Source organism: Rattus rattus, chromosome 3 (genome assembly GCF_011064425.1).
Source record: "Rattus rattus isolate New Zealand chromosome 3, Rrattus_CSIRO_v1, whole genome shotgun sequence".
NCBI classification, from domain to species: Eukaryota; Metazoa; Chordata; class Mammalia; order Rodentia; family Muridae; genus Rattus; species Rattus rattus.
Window position 1 is genome coordinate 12,768,954 of NC_046156.1, and position 12,020 is coordinate 12,780,973.

The window sequence follows — 12,020 nt, forward strand, 5'->3', positions numbered from 1 at the left end:
AACATCTCAGAGAGGAGAAACCACTCCAAAAGTGCGACAGAGCTGAGCAAAAGTCTTCCTTGAAAACAACTATGACAGGTAAAAAATTAACAACAGGAAATTGTGTTTAACAAACGAATAAATATTTATCTAAGAAAAATGTAGGAAATTTTGGCAAGAACGGGAAAATTCTGCAGTACCAAGACACAACTTCTGTCGTCCTCCTCTGAGTATGGTAGAAAAAAGTCTTACTTCGGGTAGCCATAGATAAGATGTGGAAGCTTCCAGTGAGTTTATTGTTGTTTGCAACAGACTGATGGGTTCAACAAACCTAAAGGTACACTAAGATGAGTATACTATAAAGCCTCAAAAATAGGCATAAAAACTTCTCCCGCCAAGATGGAAGCCTCTCTTTGATGAAAATGTGGTACAATTTATGCTTCAAAGCATCGTTGGGAAGGAGAGCCATCAGTTAGCATGTAGTACATGGTATTATTTGAATGTAACACCAGTAGGGAAATGCCAGCCAGAAATTTACCAGAAGATAAGGAACCTCTCCAAGACTGAAAGAACTTTCATGTCATCAATGCTGTAGTTTTAATGCAAAGAGATCCTCAAGGTAGACACATCTGAACAGTGCTGTATCTGTGCACTGTAGTAGAAATAGACTTCAATAGACAGGGGCTTAAGTGATATATAGCAATAGATGAAAGAAGTAAAGAAAGAAGTGATTTAAACATAATAGTTGAGGACTTCTGTTGCAGAAAAATTAAAAAAAAAAAAAAGGTTTCTTTTATCCCACACTAGTGCCGGCACCATAGGGCCACATTACATCTGTGGGATATTTTCATCCCAGTCAACAAAGCATCTCACCCACTAAGCTTCATCCCATATCACACTTCTGATGGCAACAATCTCTCTACCCATCTAGTTCCCAAGGCAGGTTGCCACCATGCCAGACACACACATCCCAATTGCATGGTGGCTCAGTGTGTCCAGCCACCACACACTCTCTTGAACTCAATTAAATTATCACATGAAAGACCATACAACACAATAACCTCTGATCCAATTGATTAAATATAATTGCCCACCTAGATAAAATATAGTTTGTTCATCTAGACACATAAAATCCTGTACACATCCATCCCTTAAGAGTAATCATAACAACCTATAAATGTGCAGAGAGAAATCTTAACATCTGCCTCCATGTTCTCTTGGCTGCTCTCTTTCTAAAACTTTTCTCCTGCCCATCCTTTCTTCTCGTCCAGTGACAGGTCTCGTTCTATCCTGTATCTTCCTTCACTTGCATAATGACATCAACATACCGACCTTACTATACAACTTTCCATAAGGTAGAGAAGAAGCAGGCCCAAGATAAACAAGTTTATAGAAGATTTAAATAGAACCAACAAACTCTTATATTTGTCTCTGGAACAATCTATTCTATAGTAGTACAATACAGGCTCATTCTAGGCATAAATTGATTATTCTGTAGAGTTTTCTGCATTAGGAAATTTAAATTATCAAAATCACATAAGTACTGTTAACGTGAGGAAAAATTAGAGTAATTAGAAACAGAAACTTCAGAAAAAATATTTGACATTAATCAACACATTTCTAAATTACCAGTAGTTGCAAAGATACTACAAGGCACTCGAGGAAATTCTTTGTGTTAAATGAAGTTAAAGAGACAACAGGCTATGTCATGTGAGGAAGTGAATGAGTGCCTAAAGTTACAAATAACAGATGGAAACACATTTATTTTTTAAAATGCTTAATCTGAAAATGTAAAAAGTTTCAGTTTCAGTTAAAGGAAGAGTATGAGGAAACAGATAATAGGCAAATTAAAAAAACCAACAAATCATACAAATAAACCAAAACAAAGTAAAAGTAGATAATAACAAACAGTAACAACAAATAATTAAATTATAACTAGCTATTATGTGAGCCAAAATGTCTATGTCAAGCTGACTAGATATTTTAATATCCTATACTAAACACACATAGACTAGACACTAGACCATGCATAAAATCAATTTAGAAGAATTTTGGATCTAATGGTACAGCCATAACTACATGGTCCTAAAGTAAAATTGAGGAGTAAATTTTCATAGCATGGACAGTGGTTTCCAAATAAAAAACTAGGAATGCAATCAATATAAAAGAAAAGAAGGAGAAAGACAAGAACAAGAGGAAGGAGGGGGGTAAAGGATGGGAAGAAGGACAAGGAAAATGAAGGAGAGCAGGAGAAGAACAATGAGAAGAAGGAGAAGGAGGAGGAAGAGGAGGAGGAGGAAGAAGAGGAGGAGAAAGAAGAAGAGAACAATAGGTAAATTGTATTTCATCAAATTAAGTAATTTTAATCTTCAAAACTCAAGGATAGAATGATTGCAAATAAAACCTATAGAATGGGAGAAAATATCTCTCTAGCACATATGAGCTACGTGGTATAGAATTCCTAGAACTCAAATAAATCAAGTGAAAACCAGAAGTTTGAATAGCATGTGTCCAACAATAACGTAAATGACTGTTAGGCAGTTGAGTAAATGTTGAAAGCCCTTTTAGGAATTCATAAAGAAAAATTCATTAAGAAAATGATTTCTTAAGGATGCTTACAATTCTTTAAGGATTTATAAATCAAAACTGAGGTGAAAAACAATTTCTAACCCAGCAAAATGACAAAAAAAAATGACAGGAAATATGTGAGCTAAGATGACCAAAAGTAAGAACACTTATTGCTACTATTGTAAAGTTGTATAGACACTTTGGAACACATAGTATGTCCTGAGAATATTAAATATAGTTTTGTTATATAACACCATTTGTTCTACTCTTTTGTTCACACTAGAGAAAAATAAAAATGCATATCCTTGCATTTGTACCCGAGTACAACATTGTACACCGAATTCAAGTGAAAATTTATAAAAATCAACCAGAGATAACCAATGAACTAAGAGTGACGAAAAATAATTAACCCATATTACAGGTTCTTCCAAATAACTGTACCGATTCAGTTTTTTTAGAATTACCCAATTTAGAACCTCACAAAACACCATGTATAAAGATTCACCCAGAGATTCAGAGGAGGGTAAAATCACATAGATCAATGATGCTTTTGCTAATGAATGAATCAGACTCAAGAATTTATGCTTCGTTGAGTTACAAAATCAGATAGAGATAGAAGCAGAATCCAAATCCAAATTTTGATGGCTCCTGCCCAGTGTCTATATTCTGGTCTCCAGGAAGGAAACTATACTTCACTCAGATCATGACTTTAACACAGATACACTCAGCTTGCATCCATAATGGATAAAAGAGAAAACATCCAAGATTATAGTGGAATGAATATGTAGTCAACTACAATGGAGGATACCCTGCTAATTCTATTTTAGCTGTACATCTATATTATTCAAACACAATTGCCCCTCATTCTTCAAGACCCATCTTCTCCTTGGCTGGCAGTGTATAGTCCAAAACTTTTTAAATTTTACTATAATAATAGTATAGAGATTAAAAAACATGTACAACTTAGGAGGCAAAATGCTGAAAGAGAGCACCATTCATCCTATGCACAGCCCTGACAGATGTTCACAGACATCAGTGGAATAATGAAGAAACAAATTGATCATTCTGGAAACTGTCTTTGATGTGTTTTCAAAATCAATTTACACACTTAGTATTGATAATTGTGGCACCAATGCCCAGAGAGATTGGCATACATAATTCTAAACAAAATGCTCACAAAACAAATTGAAAAACATACTAAAAGCAGCATCCATCATGATCAGGTCAGCCTTATCCCAGAGATGGAGGGACGGCTCAAGCAAAGCGTAAAGTTTGCAATTAAGGGTAAGTTAGAATAGTTCAGTTAAGATCAATTACAATCGTCTTCAAAAACCATGATTGGAAACTAAGTTAAGCGAGACATTACAAAGGGACCGTGTTTATTGATTATGAGCACATAAGAACTCTATTCCAAAGTCATAGGCAGTATTTTAAATAAAATCACAGAAAAAATTTCAAGGCCAAAATGAAAAAGAAACAAATAAGCAACAACAACAACAACAGCAGCAGCAGCAGCAACAACAGCAATAACAACAACAACAACAGCAGCAACAACAAAAACACAAGCAGCAGCAGCAACAACAAAAACACAAGCAGCAGCAACAGCAGCAACAGCAGCAACAGCAGCAACAGCAGCAGCAGCAGCAACAACAACAACAACAATTACTGCTCTTGCAGAGGACTGGAGTTTGGTCCTCGGTCCCATGCTTGTTTACTCATAACTGCTTATATCTCTACATCCAGGAATATCCAATGTCTGCAGCCTCAGCTTACATATATGTGTGTGTGTGCTTACATGTGTGTGTGTGTGTGTGTATGTGTGTGTGTAAAACAATAAGTCTTCAAGTACAAATGCAATTGACACTATCACATTCCTGGTAGAATGACTATTCTAGCAAATGAGAAGAGATACTGAAGAGGTTGTAAGGAAAGGGCCATTCTTTTGCATTGTTGTGGGAGTGTAGATTTGTGCAGTCACTATGAAAATCTGTGTAGATGCTTCTCAAAAGTGTAGAAATAGAACCATATGGCCCATTTACATCACTTCTGGGCATATAACCAAAGTCTCTATAAGCTACTAAAATTATATTTGCTCATCCATGTCCATTGCTGCTCTATTCACAATTTCTAGGAAATGGAAATATCTTAGATGCTCATTAACAACTAAACAGATAATCAAAACATGAATATGTACGTGTGTGTGTGTGTATAGATAGATAGATAGATAGATAGATAGATAGATAGATAGATAGATAGATAGATGATAGATATAGAAATCTACTGCATATAATGGAATTTTATTCAGTTGTAAAAATGAAATTCTAGAATTTTCAAGAAAATAAATAAAACAGGTTTAATGAAAAGGATTATAATGAGCGAAGTAATCTAGTCACATGATGATAAGGCCCTATTGGTGAAGACATATGCACACTAGTAGCCAGAGACAGAGAAATCAATCTGAAACTGAAATGAAAGCCCTTGTCTAGTATATCTGGTCCCCAGAGTTGATAAGAAATCTGCTGCAAAGGAAAGGCATTAGTGATCTTACTCAGGAGTGAGTGCTGTAAACTACAATGCCAATCTGCCAGTTACTCCATACTTACTGCACCAGTGGCATGGCGGTGGAGATCAATAGGTCTCAGTGTGTTTGATTCATACTTCATAGGAGGAAATATCTGCCTAGTACTATGGACACTACCAAAATGTTATGGCTTGGAAGGTCATAGGAAAGTCATGGCTGCTTAGCTGAACTAACATGGCACCAAACTGAAATATAACCAGATTTCTGTTTATAACCTCAGACAACAAATGCTGCTCTCATCCTCTGAGCAGCTTCTCCTTTCAGGGGACAACAGTGAATGTAGGGGGCTGCCTAAGGTTCTGACAATATGTGGTAGCTGAATGTTTAGTCCTCAAGACATTCTTTCCTATTCCCTCAATACTTAGGGCACATCTCAAAAAAAGAGTAAAAAACAAACAAACAAACAAAAAACCAAAACCATAAGAAATAAAAAGTTGAAACAGTACGTGAAGGGTTATCTTCAGTCCATGATACAGACACTGCACGTAGGATCTCACAACAGATACAGAGTCTGAACAAGACCAGGACTGTCACCAACAAATCAGGTATGAGAAAGGGCTCCAGGGACACTACACTCCCTAGATGATATACCTGCTATAAATTAATTATGGGGCAGGGGGTGTAGTCTTTGTCTTCAGATGCATATTCAAATGCATTATGATGAGGCAACTAGGTTGTAATTGATATTTTCAAAGCCATGGTCAGGTAGAGGGTTGGTTAAAGCCAGATTGTTAGAAAGCATAACAAAGAGAAAACAGGTGAGTGTGGAAAGGGGCTTGAATGGAGAAAGGAGAAAACAACTGTAGTATGAGGAGGAGGGTGTATTATGTGTGGTGAGAATGAACAATGCACTCTCTGCATGTACTGAGTTGTCATGGCAACACTCATGGCAACATTAATCTAAACTTTTGGATCAGAAAGGAAGTTACCACAAGTGACTTTTATACATTAAGCTTTTGTGACATTAAATTTGGTTGACTTTGGCATTGGTCCCAATTGACAGAACTGACTAGGTTTTAACATTGCTCGTTGTATTTTCTTTCTAGGAATTTGATTCTTAATGCACGGGACAGTATTCCTTGGATCGCTACTTTGCATTTTCTGATGTATCCTGGTGTATATTCAATGCTTTGCCTTCCTAAGTAGGTTAGACTTCTTTTTCCTAATCTCAGAATGGTTGGTTCATAATCAAAGTTTAGTGGCGTATAGCTCTTACACAAAAAGCAATCATTTATTTAATTACTGGGAACAGATGCTGATCTTGGTCTCTGATTTTAAACAAATGGTCTTGGATCCAATCCCATTGCAAGCAGGTAAATTAAAAAGAAAAGACATCTGTAAAGGAGACATGTACTTGGAATGTTATAACTAGTCTATATTTGAGGTTTCCCACTATCTTCCTAAATGGGAGAATCATTTATTCATTCTAATACCCATCATACCCATTGTTCCTCGACAAAACCATTAAGACCAGTGTAGTCTCACTATTTCCTGACTTGGTTGCCACTCATTTTTATGAATGTTGAGGTTAGTACAATATGGTCAGAACACTGATATGATGAAAAGTTTCTTTGAATTTCTAAGGCACAAATTTATACTTTGTAACCAAGTTGAGAATATAAAATGATAGCTTGTTTATATACATATATTAGCAAATATTATGCATATGATTTATAGATGACTCACCACTAAGTTATGTGTTCATTGCAGAGAATTCTAAAAAAATGCAAAATATATTTCTAATTGTCTGTGTTTTCTCTCATATATTTATTTCCTGCTATCCTAATATCTGAAATAAAATGTATATGTTTGCTCTTCATACTAATCTCTACTAGAATTTGCCACAGAGTGAGGTAATACGGAGGCCATCTTCTCATACAGCAGCCAATTAACATGATGATAAGTCTAAGGGTAGCACAAGCTCGAGCTTTATGAATTTGAAGTGGCATGTTCAGTTTAGACAGATTAATTAAAACAACCAGGTACACGTTGTTATCATATTCGATTCACATCTTCCAGTATTAAGGTTGCATTAGGTTTATAAAATGAGGAATTAATTCAGAGAGGTGCTAATTAAATGTAAATAAAGGCCATTATGAACTTCTCAATGGAACTCAATTGGCATTATTATATTAAATAAAGATGATGTCAATCAGATGCCCAGGTGCATGGCTTCTCTAAATTTTCACCTTTAAGCATTCAGAGAAGTATTATTGACTAGATAAATTTAATTACAGACTCATAAAAGGTTCTGCTGACCATTCTCTTAACTTCTTTGGATTATGTAGCAAAACAATCATTCCTCTCCACAAAACAAAGGATTCTTTTATCAATAAGGTGACTTTCGAGAATTTTTAAATCAAGCTGTTCATTTCTCCCTTGAAATTCCTAGGGTTTAATGCAGTGGGGACACTTTTCCTGGGACGGGTTCATTCTCATTTCAGTTTTAAGTAGCTCACTGTGGGAGAAGCTCACACTCTCCTTCCCCATTTAATTTGTGTTGAGCATCACTAACTTTCAACATGTATTAAAAATAATACACGAGGGGCTGGAGAGAAGTTTCAGCAGTTAAGAGCACTGACTGCTCTGCCAGAGATCCCGAGATCAATTCCCAGCCATCACATGGTGGCTCACAACCATCTGCAATGCTATCTGATGCCCTCTTCTGGTGTGTCTGAAAACAGCTACAGTGTACCCATATACATAAAATAAATCCTTTAAAAAAGCTATACATAACAAAAAAATTATTTTTACCACAAAAAGAAAGGAAATTGTATAACAGCAAGCTTTTTCACCCATGGCCTAATTCTTGATATAATGACTCTAAGACTAAATTATTTATACATTTTCTTCCTGCTGGCTTGTAATTCAATTATCCTGATTTTTCAATTCTAAGTCATGTCACATAGGTAGTTAACTCTTCTCAAGTTCATGTGCCCATCTTCCTCAGATTTCAGTGCAAATCCCTGTGGCTGACTATTCCGGAAATTCTCTCTCTGTACCAGAACCCCCCCCCCATTCTTGCTAACAGGCCAACAGTATTTTATTGGCAGGTGATGCTTCTGTACATTTTACAAAAGATTCTCAGTACATTTCTCCCCTTTACTCCAATAAAAGATTATTTCTCTTACAATAGTAAACTATATACCATAATAATAATTATGAAATCTAACAGGTAAGATTTACATTCACAATGTCCAGTCTAGAGGGATCTGGCAGCCTTGGAGAAAGTATTCTACTAGCCATCCAACGTTGATGAGTTCAAAGTTCTGTAACTAAATCAATTTCTATCATAACTTGCATTATCAGCCTAAAATATATTCTTAGACTTCAGAACATTTTCTTTAATCCTAAATGACTTAAATGTATATGTATATACATATATAAGTATCTAGCCTCATCCCCATGAGAGGCATCAGGAAGGAGGAAACACTGCCTGATAGAATCGACAGAGAAAGCTGGCTGTGTGGACTTACCAAAAGTTTTCTCTGTAATGTTGGAGCAACCATCTTTCGTCTTCTAGCCCAGGATGTCTGACAGACTTTTCATGAAGCAGGAGATATGAAGAACGACTTACCCTGTCTTGGCGAAGCTTGGCAATTTAGCTGCATCTCATTTGTCCAGCTTGGATAGCATTTTTCATCAGTTGAAGCAGGAGTGATCTCGTGCCCACTGGTTGGCTTGCTATATATGAAACACACTCCATAAGGATGTTCACTGATGCTCATCATCTCCTCTGAAATAGCAAAGGGGTGCTGTCAAAGCAGACATGTCTCGCTGCCCCCCCAAAAAAAGCCTTTTAATGATAAAACAACGTTAAATGCTATATTTCATTGATCTCTGAGGTTTTTGAAGACCATCTGTCAATCTATAGTATATCTGAATAGACAAATATTGTTTGTTCTAGCTCTTTACTATCTGTTCGATTTCGGAAACATTTTAATGTAGTTAATTAGACTAGTATCTAACATGACAATGAATTTGATTGTATGACTGCTAACTTATGCTTTTAAATATTCTAAACAGTTTGTAATAGCAGCTTTCAAGGAGTATAAGTTCATATTACATAGGTATGATACCTTAAATAAGAGTTGAAACACATATACATAGCATATTATAGCAAAATATAGTCCTAAATGTGTATCAATATCCAATATCCATTCCAATGTATAAATATTTGTCTTGTTGACATTCCTTGGTCTAAAAGCAATTCAATAATTACCCCTTTTATCCTATTATTCCTATAGCTCCCTTTTTTTTTATCCTTTCCCCCCTTTCCTCTCAGCATAAGAGAGAAAGAGGATAGAGGACAGAGAAAAGAGAGATATCCTGGAGTCTAACCTCCTATACTTTCTTTCCTTTCTGATCAAGATAATTGCAAACAACTTCTATTAAACAATGGCAACACCTATCATCCATTGGTTGACCAGAACTATCCACCGTCCTCCTGGGAATGAGGATATTGATCTCTTGCTTCATGCTTGTTTGAGGCATCATTCCCTTTTCAGGCCTCTTTTTTTTTTAAATGGTATATTGGTCAGTTTTAAGAAAACTATCTGCAGCATTGGCTGTCCAGTCTGTGCATGCTATGAAACCTCCATGCTTAAGTGAAGTCCTGACTGGAACAGTCTGTGAAGTGTCGCTAGCCATTTTGAAACTGTACCCAATGCAGAATTTTGAGAAAATAGAGTTGAGGCCGTCTGAGGTAGAATCACCTAGGCTACTTGTCCAATCTTCTTTGGTGACTCATCCTCTTGATCAGCAAACATACAGACTTTTAAATGTATTATAGCTTTGTACACTAACATAAGTATAGAACATACAGTATGCAGAATTCAGTTAGATGATTCTCTGCTCACTGTTCAGACGGTTACCTCAAACTTGCTTATAAGTTAGTTTAGATTGTACAACAAATTCTAGTTTAAAATTTTATCAGAGCCACTAAAAGGATGTCATGACAAATCTTGAGGGTTTTGTAGCCATCACCATTTATTGACTCTACACAGCTTAAGTTCTGGCTGGAGAAAACTTTCATGTCTCATTCTCCCTGCTGGAGATAACTTTCATGTCTCAGCCTCTCAGAGCTGTCCCCATGTAGAAGGAACAGCATGTTTTACTTTTTTGCTCTTCTTTTTTATTTATTTCTCCCTGTCTTCAACTGAGATCTTTAGGCGGTCTACCCATGTCAAATTTGATTTTTATCAATTTGTAAGGAATTCACAGCTTTTCCCATGAAAACAAATATAAAGCCTCTCCCCCCAGTGTAAATCTTTTCTTTCCCTCCATTATAAAGTTAGGACGACCTCAATATAATCAGGCTGATTTAGTTCTGCAGTTTTTCCCATAATCCATTGCTTCTCAGCAGTAGTTGTTTTTCTGTTCACTAGCATTCAAAAATATAAGGTTAATAAAGCACTATGTAATCTATCTTTGAGGGTCTTTGTTATCCCTTTGTATTGTTTAAGTGTCTCCTTTAAAGTGTGATTAGATCTCTCTTGTCCTATAGGATTGTGTGGTATAATGTAGTATGATTTATATTATAATATGAAAAATGTATCACTTTACTAGAGACATGTGCTGTAGCATTGTCAGACTTTTTTTTTTAATTTTGAATACATTTATTCAGAAAAGCAATTCAGCTGCAGGAACATGACCATTTGAGAGAAAATCCAAAAATTTTTAGTCAGCAATCCTGTGGATTCCAACTTTTACCATCCTGATGGGATTCTCTTGTCTGAAGCTTTTCATGAAATCAGATACTTTGCATGATGCCTGATGTGGTCAGTGATGAAGGTTGCGATGAGGTAGTAGCTGTGATCAAATCCCATTGTAGCCTAAAAACAACAGTGATTTTCTTTTCTGTATAGGCAGCTAGGAAGTCATCAGGGAGTAACTGTCCATCTGAGAGAAACTCATCTTTTCCTTGATCAATTAATATAATCAATCTAGGATCCTGAATGGGACTTTGAGAGACAGGTCGAATCAGATTTCTTCCATTTACTTTGATCTGGTCCCAACTATGTATTAAAAGCGTTTTTGCCCCAAGGACAGAGCACTGGGTTGCAAATTGGAGCAAATGCTGACACAGATCTGTATTTTCCAGGATCTTTCAAAGCACAAATCATAGCTCCGTGGCCTCGCATGCAGTGACCAAAAAGAGACATCCTCTGTGGGTCCACTGGGAAATTGGCTTTTCTGAGTTGTGGAAGCTCCTCTGTTACATAAGCCTACAGTCTGTAGTTAGCGATCCAAGATCTTCAGTGGTGTTCACGTAAAACCCAGCACCAGTGCTGAAGTCCCAGCTGTCATCTTCTCCTTTAATTTCGCAGGTACTGGAGCTGGTATCGGGGCAATGAACACAAAGCAGCTTGCTGATAGCCAGACTTTGATAGAAATTTTGTTCTGTGTAAGTTAAACCAGACAGCCAGTAAAGGGCAGGGCACTTTTCTCTCTCAGCCTAGGGTAGTAGGTAGACAGCAAATTACATTTTACATTTCAGCTCAACACTGCTATGTTCGAAAACTTTCTGGAGCCCTCCAAGCACCTGTTGCTGGAAACTTGTTTTGGCTCCATTCTTCTCCTTGGTGAGGGGCAGCTCCAAAGTCGTCAGAAGCATTGTCAGTCTTAATTTGTGCAGGCATTCCCATAATTGCCATAATCTATAATAAATCTGTTACTACAGAACCAGCCTTCTCAGAACTTAAAACAGCCTCCCATTGAAGTCCTGAATGTGTCTATTGTACAATATGCATATTTTAAATGTCTGGTTATACAAAGAAAATGTGGGACATTACTTTGAAATGCCCTTGTCTGTGGCCAAGCAATAGAAAACTTTTCCTTTAAACATTTGTTGTTGACATGTTTTATTATTAACGGAATTCTGATGCTTCTA

General features: G+C 36.5%; 1 pseudogene; it reads right to left on the bottom strand.

The window, feature by feature from the left end:
- Positions 1-10,872: 10,872 nt before the first annotated feature.
- Positions 10,873-11,707, bottom strand: LOC116895286 (annotated as a pseudogene).
- Positions 11,708-12,020: the final 313 nt, after the last annotated feature.